At 43.4% G+C, this 25,123-nt stretch overlaps 1 protein-coding gene across 11 annotated transcripts in view; it reads left to right on the top strand.

Annotated features, from left to right (window-relative positions):
- The window catches only part of epb41l2 (erythrocyte membrane protein band 4.1 like 2), a 168,203-nt gene that overhangs the window by 46,867 nt on the left and 96,213 nt on the right, over positions 1-25,123 (top strand). The window contains exon 2 of one of the 11 annotated variants that reach the window (XM_059981552.1): positions 21,874-21,985. The exons of the other annotated variants lie outside the window; for them this stretch is intronic. The gene's annotated coding sequence lies outside the window, so the exon portion shown is untranslated. The remainder of the gene's footprint in view (positions 1-21,873; positions 21,986-25,123) is intronic. 11 annotated transcript variants of the gene reach the window in all.

The following is a 25,123-nucleotide window of genomic DNA, read 5'->3' as shown; positions in this document are numbered from 1 at the left end:
AGGTGTGACCTGTACAAAAAGGATGGGTTACACTTGAATCCTAGGGGGACCAATATCCTGGCGGGAAGTTTTAATAGAGCTGTTAGGGAGGGTTTAAACTAATTTGGCAGGGGGATGGGAACCGGAATGATGGAGCGGAGGAGAGGGAAAACAGAAATAGATCTAAGGTAGTGAGCAGTAAGGATGTCAGGAAGGATAGGCAGGTGATGGAGCAAATTTGCAGCCATTGGGATGAGTTGCAGTGCAATCAATGCAAAAAGTACTGGACTTAAGGTGTTATTCTTAAATGCACGCAGCATAAGGAATAAGGTGGATGATCTTGTTGTAAAGTTACAGATTGGCAGGTATGATATTGTGGCCATCACTGAGACATGGCTAAAGAATGCATGTCTCTGGGAGCTGAATGTCCAAGGATACACGATGGAAGGATAGGTAGGTAGGTAGAGGGGGTGGTGTGGCTTTAATGGTAAAAAAATGATATTAAATCATTAGAAAGAGTTGACATAGGATCGGAAGATATAGAATCTTTATGTGTTGAGCTAAGAAATTGAAGGGGTAAAAGGACCCTGATGGCAGTTATCTATAGGCCTCCAAACAACTGCAGTGATGTGGACTACAAATTACAACAGGAAATAGAAAAGGCTTCCCAGGAGGGCAGTGTTATGATAATTGTAGGGGGTTTTAATATGCAAGTGGATTGGGAAAATCAGGTCGGCACTGGATCTCGAGAGAGAATTTCTAGAATGTCTACGAGATGGCTTTTTAGAATAGCTTGTTGTTGAGCCTACTAGGGGTCGGCTGTACTGGATTGGGTATTGTGTAATGAACCATAGGTGATTAGAGAGATTGAGGTGAAGGTACCCTTTGGAGGTGGTGATCATAACATGATTGAGTTCACTGTGAAATTTGAGAAAGAGGAGCCGAAATCTGATGTGTTGGTATTTCAGTGGAGTAAAGGAAATTACAGTGGCATGAGAGAGGAACTGGCCAAGGTTGACTGGAAAGGGACACTAGAGGGAAGGACGGCAGAGCAGCAGTGGCTGGATTTCTTCAAATACATAGTGTAAAAGAGAGGTGAGGGATATTGGGCTACTGGGAAAAATATGTTAGAGAGGTAGTACTGGGGTACAATGAAATTGTGAATGAACTGAATAAGTATTTTGTTTCACTCGTCACTGTGGAAGATACTAGCCTTATACTGGAAGCTCCATGTGTCAGGGGTCATGAAGTGTATGAAGTTACCATAACTAGAGAGAATGTTCCTGGGAAACTGGAAAGTCTGAAAGTAGATAAATCAACTAGGCCAGATGGTATACACCACGGGGTTCTGAAAGAGTTGGCTGAAGAGATCATGGGGGTACCAGTAGTAATTTTTGACAAGTTACTAGATTCTGGAATGGTTCCGGAAGGCAGGAAAATTGCAAATGTCACTCCATTCTTCAAGAATGAAGAGAGGCAGAAGAAAGGAAATCATAAGCCAGTTAGTCTGACCTCAGTGGTTGGGAAGATGTTAGATCTTCTTATTAAGGACCAGGTCTTGGGGTATTGGATACACATGAGAAATAAAATAGGCTGGAGTCAGCATAGTTTTCTTAAGGAAAAATCTCGTCTGACAAATCTTTTGGAATTCTTTGAAGAAATAACAAGCAGGATAGACAAAGCAGAATCAGTTGACTTGGATTTTCAGAAAGCCTTTGACAAAGTGCCACTCGTGAGGCTCCTTAACAAGCTACGAGCCCATGGTATTCCAGGAAAGATACTAGCATGGATAAAACAGTGGCAGATCGGCAAGAGGCAGAGTGGGAATAAAGGGAGCCTTTTTTGGTTGGCTGCTGGTGACTAGTGGTGTTCAATAGGATACTGTGTTGGGACGGATTCTTTTTGCATTGTATATGTTAACGAATCCCATAACTGGGTCACTTACCAGCAAAGATAGAGAGGTCCGTTGAAGTCTGATGGTACTATTTTTAACAGTATTTATTAGTAAAAATACACAAAAATAATATCAATGCAACCATACAGATAATATACATCGTCAATACTAAATCTAAAAGTTCGGGTATAATAATAACCAATAAGAAATAGCTCTATCGTTGACTAGGGGATAATGTATTGTCTGATGGAAATATAAAAATCACTCAGTTCATTCAGGCTGCAGCCTTTTGGTTGTCGCTGTGTTGCACTTTGGTGGAGAGAGAGAGAAATAGGAATAGAATGGGAACAGTTACCGCTGCGGGTTTTCCAACTTTTATGATTTAGATCCTTCGGGAGTCCAGTTGGGGTGGCCGTTCACTTGTGGCCTCTCCTTTAGCTAAAGCCGTTCTTCCGTGGTGAGGCTGCCAATCCCAGGCCAAGGGAAAGGACGCACACGAGCCCCCCACCGGCTGTCGCTATTAAACGCGTCACAGGATTTCTAGCGTTTCTCCTGGTGCGTCTAAAGGGGTTGTTCCCCAGACCCTCTTTTATCCTTACTCACGGGGTCTCCGATGTCAATCAGATTGGGATGATGCAATCCCTCAACCAGCCCCCTCTGTTCATCCCCTGAGGGGCTTCAATGAATAGTACAGTACTCAATACACAATTCCGTCTCCAAGAGACAATGACCGTTATCAGTGGCTTTGTTTCTGCTGAGGCCAGGACACATTCCAAAACCTTGTGGATTCTCTCTCATTTCCTGGGTCCCAGACATGAATTAATAGCGCTCTTGCGATTCTCAAAAAGGAGGGGGTGACTTTGTACCCTTTGGCCCTGCGTAGTAGCGGCACATTCGTAGCATATGTCAATGATATGGATAATGGAATTGATGGCTTTGTCAAAAAGTTTGTAGATGATATGGAGGGGTAGGCAGTTTTGAGGAAGTAGACGTACTACAGAAGGACTTGGATTAGGAGAATGGGCAAAGAAAAAGCAGATGGAATACAGTGTTGTGAAGTGTATGGACTATTTTCTAAATGGAGAGAAAGGACAAAAATTGAGACACAAAGGGGCTTGGAAGTCCTTGTGCAGGATTCCCTAAAGATTAATTTGCAGGTTGAGTCTGTGGTGAGGAAGGTAAATGGGTGTTGGCATATATTTCAAGAGAACTAGAATATAAAAGCAAGGATGTAATGTTGAGACTTTATAAAGCACTGGTGAGGCCTCACTTGGAGTATTGTGAGCAGTTTTGGGTCCCTTAAAAAGGATGTGCTGATGCTAGAGAAAGTTCAAAGGAGGTTTACAAAAATTATTCCAGGTTTGAACGGCTTGTCATATTATGAAGAGCGTTTTTTGCCTCTGGGCTTGGTTCAGAAGAATGAGGGGTGACTTCATTGAAACCTATCGAATAGTGAAAGGCCTTGATAGAGTGGATGTGGAGAGGATGTTTCCGATGGTGGGAGAGTCTGAAGACCGGAGGACATAGTCTCAGAATAGAGGGGTGTCATTTTAGAATGAAGATGAGGAATTTCTTTAGCCAGAGAATGGTGAATCTGTGGAATTCTTTGCCAACGGCAGCTGTGGACGCCAAGTCTTTATGTATATTTAAGGCTGAGGATAGATTCTTGATTGATCAGCACACGAAGGGATATGTGGAGATGCCAGAAGTTTGAGACTGATAGGAAAATTGGATCAGCCATGATGAAATGGCAGATCAAATGGTCTAATTCTGCTCCTGCATCATATGGTCTATTTCTGGATTCTGGTTACTTTGCTGTCTTTAAGCAGTTTGATCAGGGTGGTCTGTATGGACTTGGGTGCTTATACGAAGAATGACTCTGCATGCAGCCTACAGTGGGTTAACGGTGCAGCACTGAACTAACCCGAACACGACTGGACTCATGGTTTGATGTTTGATATTGTGTTGTTCGCATGCTTTTTGCTGCTTGTGCAATTTTTTTCATGTATTGGGTTTTTGATGTTTTCTTGAATGTATTCCATGGTTTTTCTGTTTTGTAGCTGCGTGGGGGGAGGACAAGTCTTAGTTGTATTCTGTATACGTACTTTGATAGTAAATGTACTTTGCGTCATTGAATCATTTATTTACACGTATAAGGGATTTGCTGTGCTGATAGCATGATGTGTGAACAAAAATTCAACAATTATAATAAAGAATTATATAAAAATAAATTGGTTAAAGTAGATATGGAATAAAATGTACTACATGAATGCACATTTGCGTATTTGCAATATATACAGTATTATAAAAAGTGGTTTAAAGTGTTTACAGTGCTTTTGTTTACTATGATCTTGCTCTTAACTAACAACTATCTTCATCTTTACAGCTTAGCGGTTCCCTTGTCAGTGTACCCAGTGCAACTTAACGCAAGTGAATAGTTTGAGTTGTGTTTATTGAAAGATGCCCCCTGTACAGTCTTGTGCAAGATATAAACTGTTCCATTTCCTAAAGAAGGTAATCATCCGATCCTGCTGGAATGTATTAGATCTGTTATTCCAGTAAACAGAACTACAAAGCTTTTATTATATTGACAGTGAAATGACAAACAAGAGTGCCTTTCGACCAATGCGTATTCCACTTGTTCTTGGATAGGGCTTACACTATTCAGCAAGTTGTTGAAGGAAACACTGGCTTTTTGAGCTCTCATGTGAACCTTGTTTAATTTTGTTGTGCCAACAAGCTTCATCAGATTCTTCTCTCATCAGGAGCAAAGTAAGCAGTTTGTTGTTTTGTCACACAAAATTTGTAGACTTCAATGTTCTTAAGCTAAATTTGCTTTTTTGTCAGTTGTGGTGTAGCATTGAAGGATTGTTACATGTGATGTTTTTCCTGACATCATCTTTGCATTGTTTTTATTGCGATAGATGAATTAGTGTGAGAATATTTTAATTATTTCGCTTAGTGAGCTTTTCAGTAAAGGCACAGTTTTTGGAATTGACAAATTAATTTTTTCACTTTAAAAAAAACAGTTCAGCATTACCATGTCTACTAGCCACCGACTGTTGGCAGTTGTGTTTCTGGAGTGGGATGGTGTTAAAATAGTTTGTTTTAACATTACACAAATTTTGATGGCACATACTGTTGCCTGATATAACTGGCTGTAGGTACAGCCTTAAAAGTCTTGAAGTCTAATTTTTGTCAGTTTTTTTCCCCATAACTTGTCCTGAAGGGGAAAGGAATGATTTCTGAAGTATTTTGTATATTTTCTGTATTTCATAAATGCATGAATCTAGAAGTTATTTGCAAGTGCACTCAGTGTCATATTGCCCTAATATGAAAATAACTGTCATACCCAATCAAGATTGATAGATTTATAAGTTGGCACAGTAGTGTTGCGGTTAGCACAAACTCTTTACAGCACCCCCAATTGCCAGTCGAAATTCAGTTCCCACTGCTATCTGTTTGTACGTTTTCCCTGTGACTGGGTTTCATGCCATATTTATAAATTCAGAATCAGGTTAATTATTACTGTCGATGAGAATGATATTGGGCGATAGTCATTAAGACACTGGTATAATTGCTGTCAAGGACCTCCAGCAACCAGGGCGTGCCCTTTTCTCACTGTTAACATCAGGTAGGAGGTACAGAAGGCTGAAGGTACACACTCAGCGATTCAGGAATAGCTTCTTCCCTTCTGCCATCTGATTCCTAAATGGACATTGAATTTTTGGACACTACCTCACTTTTTAAATAGATATTATTTGTTTTGCACAAATTTTAATCTATACAATATATGTATACTGTAGTTGATTTATTTATTATTTTATTTTTTTCTTCTATATTATGTCTACCATTGAACTGCTGCTAAGTCAGCAAGTTCCATGACATGTGCCAGTGATAATAAATTTGATTCTGACATTCCAATGATGTATGGGTTAGCGCATGTTCTGTTGACACTGGAAATGTCAAGCACAGCCCTCTGTGATTTGATTTGATGCACACAACACAATCTTTTGAAGTACATATGACAAGTAAAGCTAATCAGTATCTTTATATGTGTTTAACGACACAACTGAGGAAAACAGGATACGTAAAATCAAGGTCTGTATATAAATAATTCAATGTTTGAGCTATATGGCTATAATTCAGTAAAACTAGAAATAACTAACTTATTGCTAGTTTGGATAAAGCTTAATCCCTAGGTCTAAATTTTTTTATGATGGGTAAAGTAACTAATGAAATCTCAATGTTCTTGTTGCCTGCATTGTGAAACGGGGAATATTGCTGCTAGAAAGGAAGGAAATATAATAATAATAATAATCATCATCATCATTTTCAACAGACAATTTCTGTCCAGCACCCATTGAACAGAAGATGCAGGAAGAGTTTTGAAGGGGTAAATCTTCATACTGAAGATGGCTATTCCATCCATTCTACTTGTACTGGATCTCAAAGCTGCAGTTTTCCTATTTCATGCCCATGAACCTTTTTTTATTCTGAACTCCACTTTGTTTCAAAAGCTTTGAAACTTCAGGAGAACAATTCCAATACTGAAATTATACCGTGATCATTCTCCTTCTCTGTTTCAATGTCTACCCCTATCTTCATCTCAAGCCAAACAGTTCCTTTACAATTCCAGCTTTCAGTGAATATGGAGAATTGCCTTGGTATTTTCTTTTTCCCACAGAAAGCAGGGTGATTGCCACTCAGTCTATTCTTGATCATTAGTTGTCCTCAAAAATATCAGGTGGCCCTGAGTCATCAATAACCTCCATTACGGATGTCCAGATATGGCTTTTGCCAGCTCCAAATGTGACAGCCTTGGTCAAAATAAGCCCAAGAGGTGAAGTGATCGTGACCATGAAGGCAGGATTTAACCAATTGTTGAATAGGGTCTCCTTGGTAAATCTGAAGTTAATGAGCATTAAAGGGAAAGCATTGGTGGTTAGATTCTTACCATGTATGAGGCTGAGGTTATTCTGCCTCAGTTACTTGCCAGTTGTCCTATGTATAACTAAGTATCAACATCTTTCCGTCCATGATAAAGTCTGTTCAAGGTGGACTGCACAGTGCCTGCAATTCTGAAGAAACTCGACATCATCCAGGACCAAGTAATCTGCCTGATGAGTGGCGCCCCATTTATCACCCTAAATATTGATTTGTGCCACTATAAGTGCAGTGTCTATGTTATTTGTGAAACACATTATGGTTATTTCAATAACCATGCCTGCGCCACTGCGGAAGAGGAGGGCAGTAACTACAAGGAAATGCCATCACTTCCCAATTTTCCACTCCCAAGTCATGTATTTTCCTGACTTGGAAAAGGCACTGTTACTCTTTCTTTGCTGCAGGGTCTGAAGGCTCATTTCAAGCATATTGAGGAATACTTGATTAATAATTCTCAATTGAATGCCAATCTTGAGACCACAGAGGTGATTTTGTTCAAATGGAAATTGAGTTTAGTCCAAAAAAAGATCATATTGGTGATGAGGTATGTTATTGGCTCTACCTATTAGAGTTTGAGTTGATCTGGTTTGTCACCAAAGACTAACAAATTTCTGTTTGTTGTTTGGTGAAAAACATTCTGACTTAGTTTCAACACAGTCTGGTATGGAAGCCCCTATACACAAGATTGCAGAGGTTGTTGACTTGGCTAGCTCTGTCACAGGCACAACCCTCCTCACTTGTCAAGGACATCTTTAAGTGGTGGTGTTCAAGAAGGCAGCATCCATCAGAAAGGACCCTCACAATTCAAAATATGCCCTGTGCTTGCTACCATCAAGGAGGGGGTACAGGAGTCAAAAGATGCAGACTCAATTTGGAAACCGCTTCTGCCCCTCGGCCATCAGATTTCTGAATTGTTTATGAAAATATGAACTTGTGGCGGCTCATTTCCTAGCGTATGCGAACCGACTCACAATTAGATAGCCTACGGGGGTTTGCGAGCACAGAGCTTTGGAGCCTCTTCGCCATGGGGGGCCGGTTGACAGAGGCTTAAAAGTGAGGCTGAAGTTTTCGAATAAAGTTTTTCCTTCGACTGCAGTTACCGACTCCGTGTCGTAATTTTAGCGCTGTTTGTAGCACACCGCTACAATTGGTGACCCCGACGGTCCAAACGATTTTTGGACCAGAAATGACCGACGCCGCCTCTGTTCATGCGGTTTCGTTGAAACTGCCGGGTTTCTGGACACAGCGCCCGGACCTATGGTTCCAGCAAGCCGAAGCCCAATTCCACGTTCGCCGGATCACCTCAGAAGACACCCGCTACTACTACGTGGTGGGCTCCCTCGACCAGGACACAGCTGCCCAGGTCGCGGAGTTCGTACAGTCGCCCCCGGCAGACGGCAAGTACACGGAATTCAAAGCTCTGCTCCTCAGGACTTTCGGACTCTCTCGGCGTGAGCGGGCTGCCCGTTTACTGCACCTGGATGGCTTGGGCGACAGACCTCCATCGGCTTTAATGAACGAGATGTTGTCTCTGGCCGAGGGACACACAGGCCTCATGTTTGAGCAGGCATTCCTGGAGCAGCTGCCCGAGGACATACGCCTGCTGCTGTCCGACGCGGATTTCAGTGACCCCCGGAAGGTGGCAGCCCGGGCGGACTTGCTGTGGAACGCCAAAAAGGTGAGCGGGGCGTCCATCGCACAGATCACCCAGCCACGCTCCCGGCAGCAAACCAGTCCAGGCCCGGCCGCAGAGCCCACTAACCCCCGGCCCAATGACCACTGGTGCTTCTACCACCAGCGGTGGGGCGCAGAAGCCCGCCGTTGCCGCCCGCCCTGCAAGTTCCCGGGAAACGCCAGGGCCAGCCGCCGCTGATGGCTACGGCGGCTGGCCATCGGGATAGCCTCCTGTATGTGTGGGATAGCAGGTCGGGACGCCGCTTTTTGGTCGATACTGGGGCTGAGGTCAGCGTTTTACCTCCGACAAGTTACGACACTCGCAGCAGGGCACCGGGTCCCCCCCTGAGGGCCGTGAATGGCAGCACAGTAAGGACCTATGGCACCCGTCAGGTGCAGCTACAGTTCGGCCCCAGCCAGTTCACGTGGGACTTCACACTGGCCGCCGTAGCCCAACCGCTTCTGGGTGCGGATTTTTTGCGAGCTCACAGCCTGCTGGTTGACCTGCCCAGGAAGAGACTGGTACACGCCGAGACCTTTCAGACGTTCTCCCTGGGCGCGGCCCAGTTGCCAGCCCCTCACCTCGGCTCCATCACGCTGTCCGACAACGACTTCACCAGGGTCCTGGCGGAGTTCCCATCGGTTCTGGCACCGCAGTTCACAGCAGCCATGCCCAGGCACGGCGTACAGCACCACATCCCGACACAGGGACCACCCCTCCATGCCCGTGCTCGGCGGCTTCCCCCGGACAAGCTCCGACTGGCGAAGGAGGAGTTCCAGAGAATGGAGGAATTGGGGATCATCCGGCGGTCCGACAGCCCCTGGGCTTCCCCCCTGCACATGGTGCCCAAAGCGACGGGGGGCTGGAGACCGTGCGGCGACTACCGCAGGCTGAACGAGGCTACCACACCGGACCGCTACCCTGTGCCGCACATTCAGGACTTTGCGGCAAACCTGCACGGCGCCCGGATCTTCTCCAAGGTCGACCTTGTCCGAGGGTACCATCAAATCCCGATGCATCCTGACGACGTCCCCAAGACGGCTCTCATCACCCCGTTTGGCCTCTTCGAGTTCCTCCGCATGCCGTTCGGCCTGAAGAATGCCGCACAGACGTTCCAGCGGTTAATGGACGCGGTGGGACGGGACCTGGACTTCGCGTTCATCTATTTGGATGACATCCTCATAGCCAGCGGCAGTCGTCAGGAGCATCTGTCCCACCTCCGTCAACTCTGCGCCCGACTGAGTGAGTACGGTCTTACAATTAACCCTGCCAAATGCCAGTTCGGACTTGATACCATTGACTTCCTGGGCCACAGGATTACTAAAGACGGGGCAACCCCTCTGCCCGCTAAGGTAGATGCGGTCCGCCACTTCCCCCGACCCACCACGGTCAAAGGCCTTCAGGAATTCGTAGGTATGGTCAATTTCTACCGCCGCTTCCTCCCTTCAGCTGCCCGGATCATGCGCCCCCTGTTCGCCCTGATGTCGGGTCCGAGCAAGGACATTACCTGGGACGAGGAGTCCGCCGCCGCTTTCGTTCAAACGAAGGAAGCTTTGGCTGACGCCGCAATGCTGGTACATCCCAGAATGGACACCCCTACCGCCCTCACAGTGGATGCATCAAACACGGCAGTCGGTGGGGTGCTGGAGCAGCTCATCGCAGGTCGCTGGCAACCCCTGGCGTTTTTCAGCAAACACCTGCGGCCACCCGAGCTCAAGTACAGTGCTTTTGACCGGGAACTGTTGGCGCTCTACCTGGCAATCCGGCATTTCAGGTACTTCCTGGAAGGTCGGCCCTTCACCGCGTTCACGGACCACAAACCGCTTACCTTTGCGTTTACGAAAGCATCCGACCCCTGGTCATCCCGCCAGCAACGCCACCTGTCCTACATCTCTGAATACACAACGGATGTCCGGCACGTCTCGGGTAAGGACAATGTCGTGGCGGATGCGCTCTCTCGCCCTACCGTTCATGCCCTTTCCCAAGGGGTAGACTTTGAGGCACTGGCAGAGGCACAGCAGGTAGATGAGGAGATTCCGAGTTACAGGACTGCAGTCTCTGGTTTGCAGCTCCAGGACTTCCCCGTGGGCCCAGGTGAGAGGACCCTACTCTGTGACGTCGCCACCAACCAGCCCCGTCCGGTCGTCCCCGCAGCCTGGCGGCGACGTGTTTTCGACTCCATTCATAACTTGGCGCATCCCTCCATCCGGACAACTGTCCGGATGGTTTCCAGCAGGTTCGTTTGGCACGGACTCCGCAAACAGGTCAGTGAATGGGCCAGGACGTGCATGCACTGCCAGACGGCCAAGGTTCAGCGGCACACCAAAGCCCCACCGCAGCAGTTCCATCCCGCCCACCGGCGTTTCGACCACATTCATGTGGATATCGTGGGCCCCCTGCCAGTGTCGCGCGGAGCGCGTTACCTCCTGACTATCGTGGACCGGTTCACAAGATGGCCAGAGGCGGTCCCGCTCACCGACACCACCTCCGAATCTTGCGCCCGAGCCCTGATCGCCACCTGGATATCCCGCTTTGGTGTACCAGCCCACATTACCTCCGACAGAGGCGCCCAGTTCACCTCCAGCCTGTGGTCAGCTATGGCCAGCCTTTTGGGGACTCAGCTGCACCACACCACTGCCTACCACCCACAGTCGAACGGGCTAGTGGAGCGTTTCCACCGTCACCTGAAGTCGGCCCTCATGGCCCGCCTGCGAGGAGCCAACTGGGCGGACGAGCTTCCCTGGGTCCTTCTCGGCATCCGCACAGCGCCCAAGGACGACCTGCACGCCTCGTCGGCCGAGTTGGTATACGGCGCGCCCCTGGTCGTCCCCGGGGAGTTCCTACCAGCCCCGAGGGGGCAAGAGGAAGAACCCGCTGCAGTCCTGGGCAGACTTCGCGAGAAGCTCGGTAACCTGGCCCCCATACCCACTTCACAGCATGGGCGGCACCCGACCTGCGTACCCAAAGACCTACGGAACTGTAAGTTTGTGTTTGTACGAAGGGGCGGGCATCGGCCACCGCTGCAGCGGCCATACGAGGGGCCGTTTACGGTGCTCCGGAACAACGGGTCCACGTTCGTGCTGGACGTTGGGGGGAAGGAGGAGGTTTTCACGGTGGACCGCCTCAAGCCGGCCCATGTGGACCTGACGCAACCGGCCGAGTTTCCGGCGCCTCGGCGCAGAGGCCGACCTCCCAAGCAGGTTCTGGCCCAGGCTGTGGACATTGGGGGGTGTATCGCCGGTTCTGGGGGGGGGGGGGTTATGTGGCGGCTCATTTCCTAGCGTATGCGAACCGACTCACAATTAGATAGCCTACGGGGGTTTGCGAGCACAGAGCTTTGGAGCCTCTTCGCCATGGGGGGGCCGGTTGACAGAGGCTTAAAAGTGAGGCTGAAGTTTTCGAATAAAGTTTTTCCTTCGACTGCAGTTACCGACTCCGTGTCGTAATTTTAGCGCTGTTTGTAGCACACCGCTACAAACTCTCCTTTTTTTCCCTTTTTTGCACTGTTTATTTTGTAATTGTTAACAAATTTATCTTTGCACTCTACTGCTGCCACAGGACAACAAATTTTGTGTCTTTTAAGACATGATAATAAACGCTATTCTGATTGTGCTGTACTATTTAAATGTATCTTGTTTTGCAGTAGATGACTTTGTTCACAGAGCATCTCACAAATGGTTTTCCTTAACTTGTGTGAGCTTGTAAATTTGTGGAGCTACGAGAATGGGTTAGCTGGATTGTCCTTTCATTATAAAACGTATGAATGACATCTTCCTATTTATGACCATCCTGTGATTAACAGCAGGTGGAGAAAATTGAGTTGAGGTTTCCAAATTATATCAAGCTTATCTTTTCCATTATTGGATCTGACTGTTTAATAGATTAGATTGATAAATTGATATTTTCTTTGCAGCTCAACAATCAATTATTGGCTTGTATTTTACTGAGTATAATTATATACAAGTAACTGCCTAGTCTGCTTCCTAGACTATGCAAGTTCAGTGTGTTCTTCTAATTTTCCTTCTCTGTAGTATGGAAGAGGTATACCACAAAAAATGTTATCTTAATCTTCTTGGATCTCAGCTTTTCCTTCACTTAATAAACCTCTATCACTGTTCATTTCAACAACATTGTTCTATCAACACTCAGTAAAATGAATGTAAAGCAACAAGTATTGTGCTGCTTTCCTGACATCTGGAAGAACCTTGGATTTAAACAGCAGAATCCAACACCCTTTAGCATTTTCTAAAGAATTTTTATTTTTATGCATGCCAAGTTGTGTATATTTTAATTTTATTGTCATGTTTACTGTATACTGTACTGTTCTACTGTTGAAAACAAGCTATTTGTACCTTGTATGCTAATGACAAGAATAAACTTCAGCAGATGGAAATTCTGAAACTGTTTAGAACCCAGATTTTGTAGCGATTTGGAATCAGATTTATTATTGATATGAGGTATTATAACTGACATATTGGGAAATTTGCTTTTTTTTATGACAGCAGTACAGTACAAGCCATAAAAATTACTACAAGTTGCAGAGGGAAAATGTGTAAAAGCAGGATTGTGGGGTAATGCATAGTGTTCAGAAATCTGATGGTGGGGAAGAAGTCATTCCTAAAATAGTCACAGAACACTACAGCACAGAAACAAGCCCTTCAGCCCATCTAGTCCATGTCGAGCCATTAATCTGCCCACTACCATCGACCTGCACCCGGACTATAGCCCTACGTACCCCATGTACTTATTGAAATCTCTTTTTAGCGTTGAAATCCAAGTCATATCCATCACTTGCACTGTCAGATTGTTCCACATGCTCTCTGAAAATATTCCCCCTCATGTTCCCCTTAAACATTTCACCTTTCACCCTTAACGCGTGACTTCTGGTTGATGTCCTGCCCAACCTCAATGAAAAAAGCCTGCTTGCATTTGCCCGTCTAGGCATTTCATAATTTTGTGTACCTCCATTAAATCTCCCTACAGTCTTCTACGTTTTAAGGAATTTTAACATGCAGGTCAATTGGGAAAAATCAGGTTGGTAATGGATGTCAAGAGTGAGTTTGTTGAATGCCTATGAGATGGCTTTTTAGGATAGCTTGAGCCTACTAGGGGATCAGGGTGTTATAAAATGAACCAGAGGTGATTAGGGAGCTCAAGGTAAAGGACCCCTTAGGAGAAAGTGATCATAATATGATTGAGTTCAACTTAAAATTTGATAGAGAGAAAGTAAAGTCTGATGTAGCAGCATTTCAGTGGAGTAAAAGAAATTACAGTGATATGAGAGACGAGCTGGCCAAAGTAAATTGGAATGAGGTGTTGGCAGGGATGACAGCAGAGCAACAGCGGCGTGATTTTCTGGGGGAAAATGAGGAAGGTGCTAGATAAATGTATTCCAAAAACAAAGAAATACTCAAATGGCTGACATGGAAAGTTAAAGCTAATGTAAAAGCAAGAGAGTGCATATGACGAAGTGAAAATTAGTGGGAAGATGGAGGATTGGGAAGCTTTTAAAATGCTACAGAGAGCAACTAAAAGAATCATTAGGAGGAAAAAAATGAAACATGAAAGCAAGCAACATCAAAGTGCATAAGAAGACGTTTTTGAAGTATGGAAAAAATATAAGGGAGATGAGAGTGAATATAGGACCACTAAAAATGAGGCCAGAGTAATAATAAAGGGGGACAAGGCAATAGCCGATGAACCAGATGAGTATTTTGCATCAGTCTTCATTGTGGAAGACACCAGTAGTGCACCAGATGAAGGGTGTGAGGGAAGAGAAGTGCTGCTCAAAAAGCTGAAGGACCTAAAGCTACATAACTCTCCCAGTCCAGATGAACTATACCCTACAGTTCTGAAAGAGAGTGATAGAGATAGTGGAGGCATAGTAATGATCTTTCAAAAATTATTAGTTGCTGGCATGGTGCCAGGGGACTGGAAAATTTCAAATGTCACTCCACTCTAAGAATGGAGGAAGGCAGCAGAGAGGAAATTATAGACCAGTTAGCCTGACCTCAGTGGTTGGGGAGATGTTGTAGTCAATTGTTAAGGATGAAGTTATGGAGTACTTCGTGATACAAGGCAAGGTAAGCATGATTTTCTTGAGAGAAAATCCTGCCTGACAAACTAGTTGAAATTCTTTGATAGTACAGGTAGGATAAATAGAGGTGCAGTGGATGTTGTATATTTGGACTTTCAGAAGACCTTTGACAACATGAGACTACTTACCAAGTTAAGAGCCTATGGTATTACAGGAAAGTTACTGGCATGGTTAGAGCATTGCTGATTGGTAGGAGATAAAAGGATCTTTCTATGGTTGGTAGCCAGTGACTGGTATTCCACAGGTGTCAATGTTGGGTCCGCTTTTTATGCTGTATATGAATGATTTAGATGGTGGAATAGATAGTTGTTGCCCAGTTTGCAGATGAATCAAAGTGGTGGAGGGGCAGGTAGCTTTGATGTAATGGGTAGGCTGCAGAAGGACATGGACAGATTTCAAAAATAGGCAAGAAAGTGGCAAATGAAGTACAATAGTGGAAAATGCATCGTCGTGCACTTTGGTAGTAGAAATAAATGACAGGCTATTTTCTAAGTGGGTAGAAAATCCAAAAATCTGAGTTGCAAAGGGTCTTGGGAGTCCTTGTGCAGAACACCCTAAAGGTAAACTTGCAGGTAAGTCGGTGGTGAGGAAGGCAAATACCATGTTAGCATTCATTTCAAGGAGGTATGTAATGCTGAGGTTTTATAAGGCACTGGTGAGGCCTCACCTTTGAGTATTGTGAACAGTTTTGGGCTTTTCGTCTAGGAAAAGCTGTGCAGGCATTGGAGGAGGTTCTACAGGGAAGATTTCAGGCATGAAAGAATTATATGAGCAATGTTTAATTGGTCTGTAATCACTGGAATTTAGAAAGACAAAGGGTATCTTATTGAAACCTTTTGAATGTTGAAAGGCTTAGACAGTAACTGTGGAAAGGATGTTTTCCATGCTGGGAGAGTCTAGGATAAGAGGGCACACCCATTTAAACAGGAACATCAATTTAAACAGGTGTGGAGAAATTTCTTTAGCCAGAGTGTGGTGATTTTGTGGAATTTGTTACCACAGGCAGCGGTGGAGGCCAGTTAGTTTGGTGTATTTAAAGGAGAGATTGATAGGTTCTTGATTAGACATGACTTCAAAGGTTACAGGGGAGAAGGCCGGGGAGTCCCATCACTGATCGCTGCAGCACACCACTAGTCAGAGGCCTCCATTCAGAGAAGCAAATATCTACTACCACTCAACACACACAAAATGAAGGAGCTCAGCAGGACTGGCAGCATCTAGGAAAAGAGTTCAGTCGACGTTTTGGGCTGAATTCCTCCAGCATTTTGTGTGTTGCTCAGCATCTGCAGATTTTCTCTTGTTTGTGATTGGTCTGCAACCACTCTCTGGCTTCTCCTGCAAAGCCAATGTCTAATCTAGTTTTCTACCTCATCTTGAATGCCAAGTAACCAAACCTTCTTGACCAACCTCTTATGCAGGACCTTGTCAGTGACCTTGTTAAGGTCCATGTAGACAACATCCACTGCTTTGTCTTCAACTTTTCTGGTAATTTCCTCGAAGAATTCTAAGATTGGTTAGACAAGAACTGTCACATACAAAGCAACATTGACTATCACCTAATCAGTCCCAGTCTATAGAAACTTAGAAAACCTGCAGCACAATATAGGCCCTTCGGCCCACAAAGTTGTGCCGAACATGTCCTTACCTTAGAAATCACATAGGATTACCCATAGCCCTCTATTTTTCTGAACTCCATGTACCTATTCAGGAGTCTCTTAAAAGACCTTATCATATCCCCACGCTCCACCACTGTTGCTGACAGCCCATTCCACACACTCACCACTCTCTGCGGTTTAAAAAAATAAAAACAACTTACCCTTGACATCTCCTCTATACTTACTTCCAAACACCTTAAAACTGTGCCCTCTCGTGCTAGCCATTCCAACCCTGGGATAAAGCCTCTGACTATGAGGCTTGCTGGCTTATAACTTTCTTATTCTTAAGAGCCTTTCTTAAATAATGGAACAACATTAGCTATCCTTTAATCCTCTGCTAGGGCCCCTGCAATTTCTGCTCTTGCCTCCCACGGGGTCTAAGGGAACAACTGGTCAGACCCTGGAAATTTATCCACCCTAATGTGCCTCTGCAGCAAACACTCCCCTGCCTGTTAACTGTATAGGGTCCATGACGTTGCTGCTGCTTTGATTCACTTCTATAGACTCTGTGTCAATTCAGAAGTGAGTCAATTCAGATTCAAAAAAAAATCCATTTACGGTCTTCTGCCCCCCCAAATCTTTTTTAGCCCCCTGCAAAGGACCAATTTTGGCCCTTACTATCTTTTTGCTCTTAATATATTCTGAGAAAACCCATAAGATTCTCTTTCACCTTATTTGCTAGAGCAACCTCCTGCCATTTTAGCCCTCCTAGTTTCTCAAGTGTTCTTCTGCATCTCTTGTATTCCTCAAGTACCTCATTTGTTCCTGCCTGCCTGTATGTGCTGTGCACCTCCTTTTTCTTAACCAAGGCCTCTATCTCTCAAATAACAGTTCCCTAAACCAGTTATCCTTTCCATGTATTCTGACAAGAACAAGCTCTGTACTCTCAGAATTTTCCTTTTAAAGGCCTCCCACATACCAGGTACGCCTTTGCCAGAAAACAACCAGTCCCAATTCATGCTTGCCAGATCCTTTCTGAACCCATCAAAGTTGGCCTTTCTCAATTTTAGAATTTCAAACCTGGGATCAGACCTACCCTTCTCCAAAATTACCTTGAAATTAATGGCATTATGATCACAAGATGCAAAATATTTCCCTGCACAAACTGCTGTTTCCTGCCCGGTTTCATTCCCTAATAGGAGATCTGCTATCACACCGTCTCTGGTTGGGACTTCTATGTACTGATTAAAAAAACTTTCCTGAACGCATTTGCAAACTTTCCCATCCAGCCCTTTTATAGTATGAGAGTCTCAGTCAACATGTGGAAAGTTAAAATCACCTACTATCACACCCTTGTTGCTTGCAGCAGTTTTTGATCTCTCAAGTTTGTTCCTCTAAATCCTGCGGACTGTTGAGTGCTCGATAATGTAATCCCACTTGCTTGATCTTACCGTTCTTACTCAATTCTACCCATAAAGCCTCACTACTCAAAAAGCTCTCCAGCCTGTTCTATCTGAGCACTGCCATTTCATTTTCCTTGACTAGTAATGCTACCATCACCAGTTAATCCCTCCCTTTCCGTCACATCTGAAACAATGGAATCCCAGAACATTGAGCTGCCAGTCCTGCACCTCCTCCAATCAAGTATCACTAAGGGCTACAATGTCATAATTCTGCGTGATGAGCCATGCCCTGAGCTCATTCAGTTTTCCTATGATCCTACAATTCTTGCATTGAAATATCTGTGGGTCAGAGCATTAGTCCCTCCATGCTTGACCTTTCGATTCTTGACTTTGTATATAGGCTTAATTACATCTTTATCAACAACCACTCCATTAGCTGTTCCGGCACTCTGGTTCCCATCCCCCTGCCACTGTACTTTGCACTAGCAATCCTTCCTATGAGGATATTAGTTCACCTCCAGGTCAGGTGCAAGCCATCTCTTCTATCCAGGTCCCACATTCCTGGAATAGAGCTCGATGATCCAGTAATCTGAAGCTCTTCTTCCTGCACCATCGCCTTGCGTGTTAAACTGTATGATCTTCCTCTTTCTGGCCTCATTAATATGTGGCACAAAAACAACACTGAAAATTTTGAGTGAGGAACTTCAGGTTCCTCCCTAATGATGGTAATGAGAAGAGGGTATGTCCCAGATGCTGAGTCTTTAAAGATGGATGCTACTTTCTTGAGGCACCACCTTTTGAAACTCTCCTCAGTGATGAGGCTGATTGTGCCTATGGTGGAGCTGGTTGTATTTACAACCTTCTACAACTTCTTTCAATTTTGTGCATTGGAGCTTCGACACTAGCTGGTGATGCAACCAGTCAGAATGCTTTCCACTATTTGCTTGTTTTTATGACATGTCAAAGCTCTTCGAACTCTTAATGAAGTACAGCCTCCAGCGTGACTTTATGATTGCATTAATGTGTTGGGCCCAGGATAGATCCTCTGATAGATCCTTGGCTTTGTTGATGTTGAATGTAAGGTCATTGCGATACCACTTAACCAGTTGATCTATCTTACATTTTCATGATCTGAGATTCTGCAGTGGTGTCTTTAGTGAATTTATAGATAGTGTTAGAACTGTGCCTAGCCGCAGTCATGTAGTGGGATTAGAGCAGAGAACTCTGCATACTTCCTTGAGATGCACCTGTGGTTGATTGTCAGTAAGGAGGAGATGTTATTACTGATCCACACAGGTTGTGACCCCTCACTGAGGTCAACAATCCAGTTTTAGAGGAGGTATGAAAGCCCAGGTTTTAATCCTTGTTCACTAGCAATGAGGGGATGATTGTGTTGAATGCCAAGCTGTAATTACTGAACAGCCTGATATGGATATTGCTGTTCAGGTGATCCAAGGCTAAGTGGAGAGCTGGGTGAGTTTGTAGATCTGTGGTGACAGTAGGTACAAGAAACTGGCCGTTCCCCCAGTAGACTTCATGAGTACTGCAATCCAACTCTTGAATGCAGTTACAAGAACATCTAGCAAGAATCTCTAGAAGATCAGGGCTTCAATTTTTTCCATGAATGGCCCTTGTATGCAATTTGGGTTGTTGATTAATCTGTCCCACAAACGTGCTTTACATGATGTAGTGATGCTGTAGCTTGGGTGCTGTTGTCTTCCATGTTAGAATTTTTTACAACTATTTTGTTGAAATACTTTTTAATGTAGGATGAGAAAAATTCATGTAATTTAATATTCAACCCTGCTTGTTTATGCCACTTGTGATACTTATGGCTTTTTTTCCTCCTTCGTTACAGCTACTAACATTTGCCCCATAACCGTCTCACTTCTCCCTTCTATTTATTCATTCAACTTTAAAAGAACCGACTTTAAGGGATTTTTGGGATCATGTTACACTGTAGGACTTGTTTTTAACAACTGTTTAGGTGAAATGATATGCTTTATTTGAAGCTGTGCTTGGGAAAACTGACATCCTATCTTGAATAAACCTGGTAGTTACAGTAGATTACACACATTCTATAATCTGACTCCATAATTTACATGAGAAGAATGTGTCAAATGAAGCATTATAAGACGATGTGGAACAATTGAATTAAAGGATGCATTTGTGCAGAACTTTGGAACAGATTGATAATCAGACATCTTTTCCAGAAATACTTGCAGGTTGCATCGTACTTTTATTCCCTTGAAACATCATGTGATACAAAATGTACAATAAACTTTCTTTCTGGTCCCCCCCCCCACCTTAAATAATATTGTTTTTACAAGAATCTCAAGGAAGTGAAAATTGATTCTCCATTTAAAAGCCAACCCTTGTGTTAATAGCATTCCAGTTTTTTTTTGATTATGCTGCTGCCCCAGAGGTCTGAATTCTGACAATATTTACTGAAAGAGAGATGATAAAGCAAAGTTCAAAATGTATTTATTAAAGTATGTATGCTTTATACAACCTTGAGATAACACTCCTTCCAGGCAGCCACAAAACAAAGAAGCCATTTAGAACCCATTAAAGCAACAGAAGATTGTCAAGCACCCAATATGAAGAGAAAATAAACACAAATCAGCGCAAACGATAAAAGTAAGCAAATAGCACTGAGTGAATTCACAGCCAGGCAGATTCGAGCTGAAGTCCAGTGCAGAGAGAGATGAGTAAACCTTGTGGAGCAGCGAGCTGAATCTGCCCATAATTTGCCTCCAGCCCCAACACGCTGACCTTTTCAATCTGGCCCAGCACTTATTTCATACAAGCCTCCGGTTATTCCTTGTTCTCTGACCCGGACCCCACCGCTTCGATGAGCTGTCAGGCCCAGGCCCCGTCGCCTTAATTCAGCCTGTACCCAACCTTTCCAATTTGGCTTGATACTTGAGTCGATCAAATACTGGATCTTTCCTTGATCTTGGCCCCGGGCCTGTGCTCTGCCTTGTCTCTGTTCTGCTGCATCAAATTGCCTCCAAGACTGCTTCAGCAACGGGCAAACATTGGCTCATTCCCTGTTCTCCAGCCCAAACCCTGCCACCTTGATTCGGTCTGTGCATGTTTTGCAGCAAGCATCCTACACCTTGGAGACTTCAGTTCATACTGCAAAAATGCCAAGTCGTATGTGTGGTTCAAAAGCTCAACCCGAAAGGGAAGTTACAGGCTATTGTTTGCAGTGATCATTTATCAGAAAAAGTGTGATAAGAAGGTATTTAGTAGTTGTTTGTTTTTATTTGCCACCAGCATTTAGTCATTGAGTTTTGCCAGCATGATTTTAAACTCAAAGAGCATATGGTCAACAGCAATATATTCTATATTTATAAATTAAAATTTGTAATAGTGATTGTAGGCTGTATTAGGTGGGTGGGGGGGGGGGTAAGAGTGAAAGGTGAGAAGTAGGAGACCCTTCCTCCTCCACCCCCCACCCAAATCTGGAATGTCCTTTGTCAGGGAAAGTGGCTTCCCTTCTGCTCTTTGATGGACACCTTTTCCTCCATTTCTCCACCTTCCTCCAAATCAGAATCAGGTTTGTTATCACTGATACATATTTTAAAACTTGATTTGCAGCAGCATTACAGTGCAATGTTGAGGCTCTATAAGGCATTGATAAGACCTCACTTGGAGTATTGTGTGTAGTTTTGGGCTTCATATTTAAGAAGGGATGTGCTGACGTTGGAGAGGGTTCAGAGGAGATTCATTAGAATGATTCCGAGAATGAGAGAGTTAACATATGAGGAATGTTTGACTGCTCTTGGACTGTACTCCTCGGACTTTAGAAGAATGGTGGGGGAACTCATAGAAACATTTCAAATGTTGAAAGACATGGACAGAGTGGATGTGGAAAAGTTGTTTCCTATGGTGGGGGAGTCTAGTATGAGAGGGCATGACTTAAGGATTGAAGGGCGCCTATGCAGAACAGAGATGCAAAGATATTTTTTTAGCCAGAGGGTAGTGAATCTATGGAATTTGTTGCCACGGGTGGCAGTGGAGGTCAAGTCATTGGGTGTATTTAAGGCAAGAGATTGATAGGTATCTGAGTAGCCAGGGCATCAAAGGTTGTGGTGAGAAGGCAGGGGAGTGGGACTAAGTGGGAGAATGGATCAGCTCATGATGAAATGGTGGAGCAGACTCAATGGGCCGAATGGTCGACTTCTGCTGCTTTGTCTTATGGTCAATACCTAAAAATACAGTGCCTATAAAAAGTATTCACTCCTTGGAAGCTTACATGTTTTGTTGTTTTACAGCATTGAATCAGTGGATTTAATTTGGCTTTTTCTGACACTGATCAACAGAGGAAAACTTCTTTTGTGTCAAAGTGAAAACAGATCTCTACAAAGTGATCTAAATTAATAACAGGTATAAAACAAAATAATGGATTGTAAAAGTATTCACCCCTTTTAATGACACACTGAATCATCATTGGTTCAGCCAATTGGTTTTAAAGTCACATAATTAGTGACCATGTGTAGTCAAGGTGTTTAAATTGATTGTAGTAAAAATACACCTGTATCTGGAAGGTCCAACTGGTGGTGAGTCAGTATCTTGGCAAAAAAAGACACCATGAAGACAAAAGAACATTCTAAGTAACACTGTGGGGAAAAAGTTAAGCACAAGTTAGGAGATGGATACAAGAAAATTTCCAATTTACTGAACATCTGGCGGGGGGTGGGGGTTGGTGCTATGTTGGGTAACATAATTGGGAACCGACATTGAGTTGGAGTTGTGCTTTAAGAGGCTGGCCTGCCGTGGTAACATTATTACGCAAAGATTTTTTGCAAGCTTTTGTGTTTAGGTTTTTGAGTTCAATAAAATGTTACAGGTTTCATTAAACATAAAATGCCTCACTTTGTTTCTTTTGCGAAAACCTACAATATCATTTAATTTTTGGCCATTTCTCACATCTCCAAGACTGAATGTTTGAAAATGCAGTGAGCTAAACTGTTCTGCATTTTCTTACTGCTTTTTATTCACCAACTATCAGTGACAAAAATCACTGCTTCTTGAACACAAACACCCGCAACTGATGCTATCTAAACTGTTTGCTCTAAGCAAGCTGTAGTGTCTAATGGCTGCACAAGTAACCACTTGTGCTAGTTTAAAAACTGGTTAGCAACAGTCTCCTGTCCCAATTAACTGGCATCAAATAAACAAAAGAAATCCTGACTATTTTCTTGATTAGTTTTTGTTCTTCAAGAGCTGCCCCAATTAATAGTGCAAAAAGAGAGGAAAATAGTAAGCAAGACACACAATGTTGGAGGATATCAGCTTTGGAGGAGAATAAACCATCAATGTTTTGCACCAAGACCCTTCAGGATAGTGAGGGAATGTTTATGGTTCCTGCTCATTCCCTTCTCCTGGTTGTTGTCTTCCCACTCTGCTTTAATCCTGACTGATACTTCCATTTCCCCACAAATGCTACTTGACCTCTGAGTTCCTCCACAATATTGCTTGTTTAAGGTCAAACTGCTTTCATTCAGTTTTCTGCTTTGTGCAGATAGTGATTTACACAGTATTTAAAGTTGTAATCAGGATATTAATGAACTTGAAAGTTTATGTAAAACTAATTATAAGAGTTGTGTGTGTCTAGCAGTCAACTGTATGAACCTTAAGCATAAGAATCAAACACAGTTTGAGTTGTTGCAGGAGGTCTGTACATTATGTTGCTATTTTGTTGCCACCTACACTGAAAATGTCAGAAGTACAATTGTCTAGCATACTGGAAGAATTCAGATGTTCTGAAAAGTATGGAATGATTCACAACTATTAAATAAGTAAAGCAGAAACTCTGAATTTGTTGAAAGTCTTCCAGTGCAGTCATGGAATTGTTGAGCTTTCTTGCATAGCAAGAGGCCATATAGTTAAATTGTTCCCACACTACCACTGTTTCCACATATCACTAATGTGTTTACTCTTCCAGATATTTATCCAAGTTATTTTAATCTAATTCTATCAACTGCATTCCAACTGAAGTTTTACATTTTTCCTTGCATTATCTAATTATTTCCCAATCGAATTAAATGTAAATTTGAGTAGGAAGAATCCAGTACTGTATTTTAAAAGAAACTCTCAAATCAGTACAAGCTGCCAATTATTTAAATTAGTGAATTGATTCATTCAATGGTAAAAGAAACAAGATCTTTTTTTACCCCCTGACTGGAGTATTATGTTGGTATGCCTTTTGAATATAATTTTCTTTTGGATAAGTAATGCTACCACTCTGAAGGACTGAGGTAATTAAAAGACAAATAATCCTCTTGGCTTTTTCTATCATTGTTCCACCAGTGTGAATGGTGTCACTTTCAATGTGATTGTTCTACAGTCAAATTTCCTATTTTGTACTGGGTCTGCAGAAGAAGCAATGATTTGCTCTGTTTGCCTATCTTTGATTCATTTGAGTCTAGGAATCGATTTACTGCCTCAAATATTGTCAGTAACTTTGCCTCCACTGCTTTCAACAATAGAATTTTACAGGTTCACTACTTGGAAATTTCTCAACTCATTCAAAAATGGTTTTGCCCCATAACCTGAGATGCTAATCCAGGTTCCCAACCTCGGGTTCACAGGTGCCTCAGTTAATGATAGGGTGGCCCATGGCAAAAAAAAAGTTGGGAACCCCCAGAATTATCCCTTTTTGTTCTAAATTCCCCAACAGGGTATCTGTCCTCCTTGTATTCAGCCTTGTCAGACTTTACTGTATTTCAATGATATTACCTCCTTCATCTAAACTTTAGTGAACCTAGGCTTGCCTGTTCGGTCCCAGATATTGGTCTGGTGAAGTTTAGTTGCTCTTCCTCTATGCTGAGCATATCCTTGGGTAAAGGGATCAGACCAAAATTATGCATAATTGCCCAATTGTGGTATACCAAGACCAGTTGGTACACCACACTTTGCTGCTCTTATGAAAAGCAACATATCATTGGCTGCATTAAGCCGATGCATGTGCATGCCTGCTTTCAGTGACTGGTGTTACAAGGCCGTTTGGTTCTAGTTTGTGTTTTCATCTGCTCTGATCTTAGTTGTGCTGTTTCTCATTTATAATTTTGCATTTATTTACTTTAATCAGCCACACATTTCCTTTTTCACTCAAATTGTCCCCATTGCTTAAAAGCTTTGTGTCCTCCTTGCAGCTCTCAGTCCCATTATTTTGTGTAAATGTAAGCTTGAAGTATTTTATTTGGTTCCCAGTAGAACATATATTCCTTACTGGAGCAACTTCATAACTACTAGATTGTATGAATGGGCATGTAACTTGAAATGGTTCATGGAATTTGAAAAACTTACTGTGGCATTTTTATCACAATCATTTAAGCTTCTTGACTAGAGTACACTGCCCTTTGCATTTGACAATTGAATCTGCCTTTTTGGATCATGCATGTGCAGTTCGATCTGGTTGAAAATGACTAGATGGAGCTGAATGCACAGACTACAATGGCACAACAGTTGGGGAAATTAGACAAAATTTTACAAATTTCTAATACATTTATTGTACACCAA

This window comes from Hypanus sabinus, chromosome 10 (genome assembly GCF_030144855.1).
Source record: "Hypanus sabinus isolate sHypSab1 chromosome 10, sHypSab1.hap1, whole genome shotgun sequence".
NCBI lineage: Eukaryota > Metazoa > Chordata > Chondrichthyes > Myliobatiformes > Dasyatidae > Hypanus > Hypanus sabinus.
The sequence above is the reverse complement of the archived record's forward strand: the minus strand, read 5'-3'. Positions and strand labels throughout refer to the sequence as shown.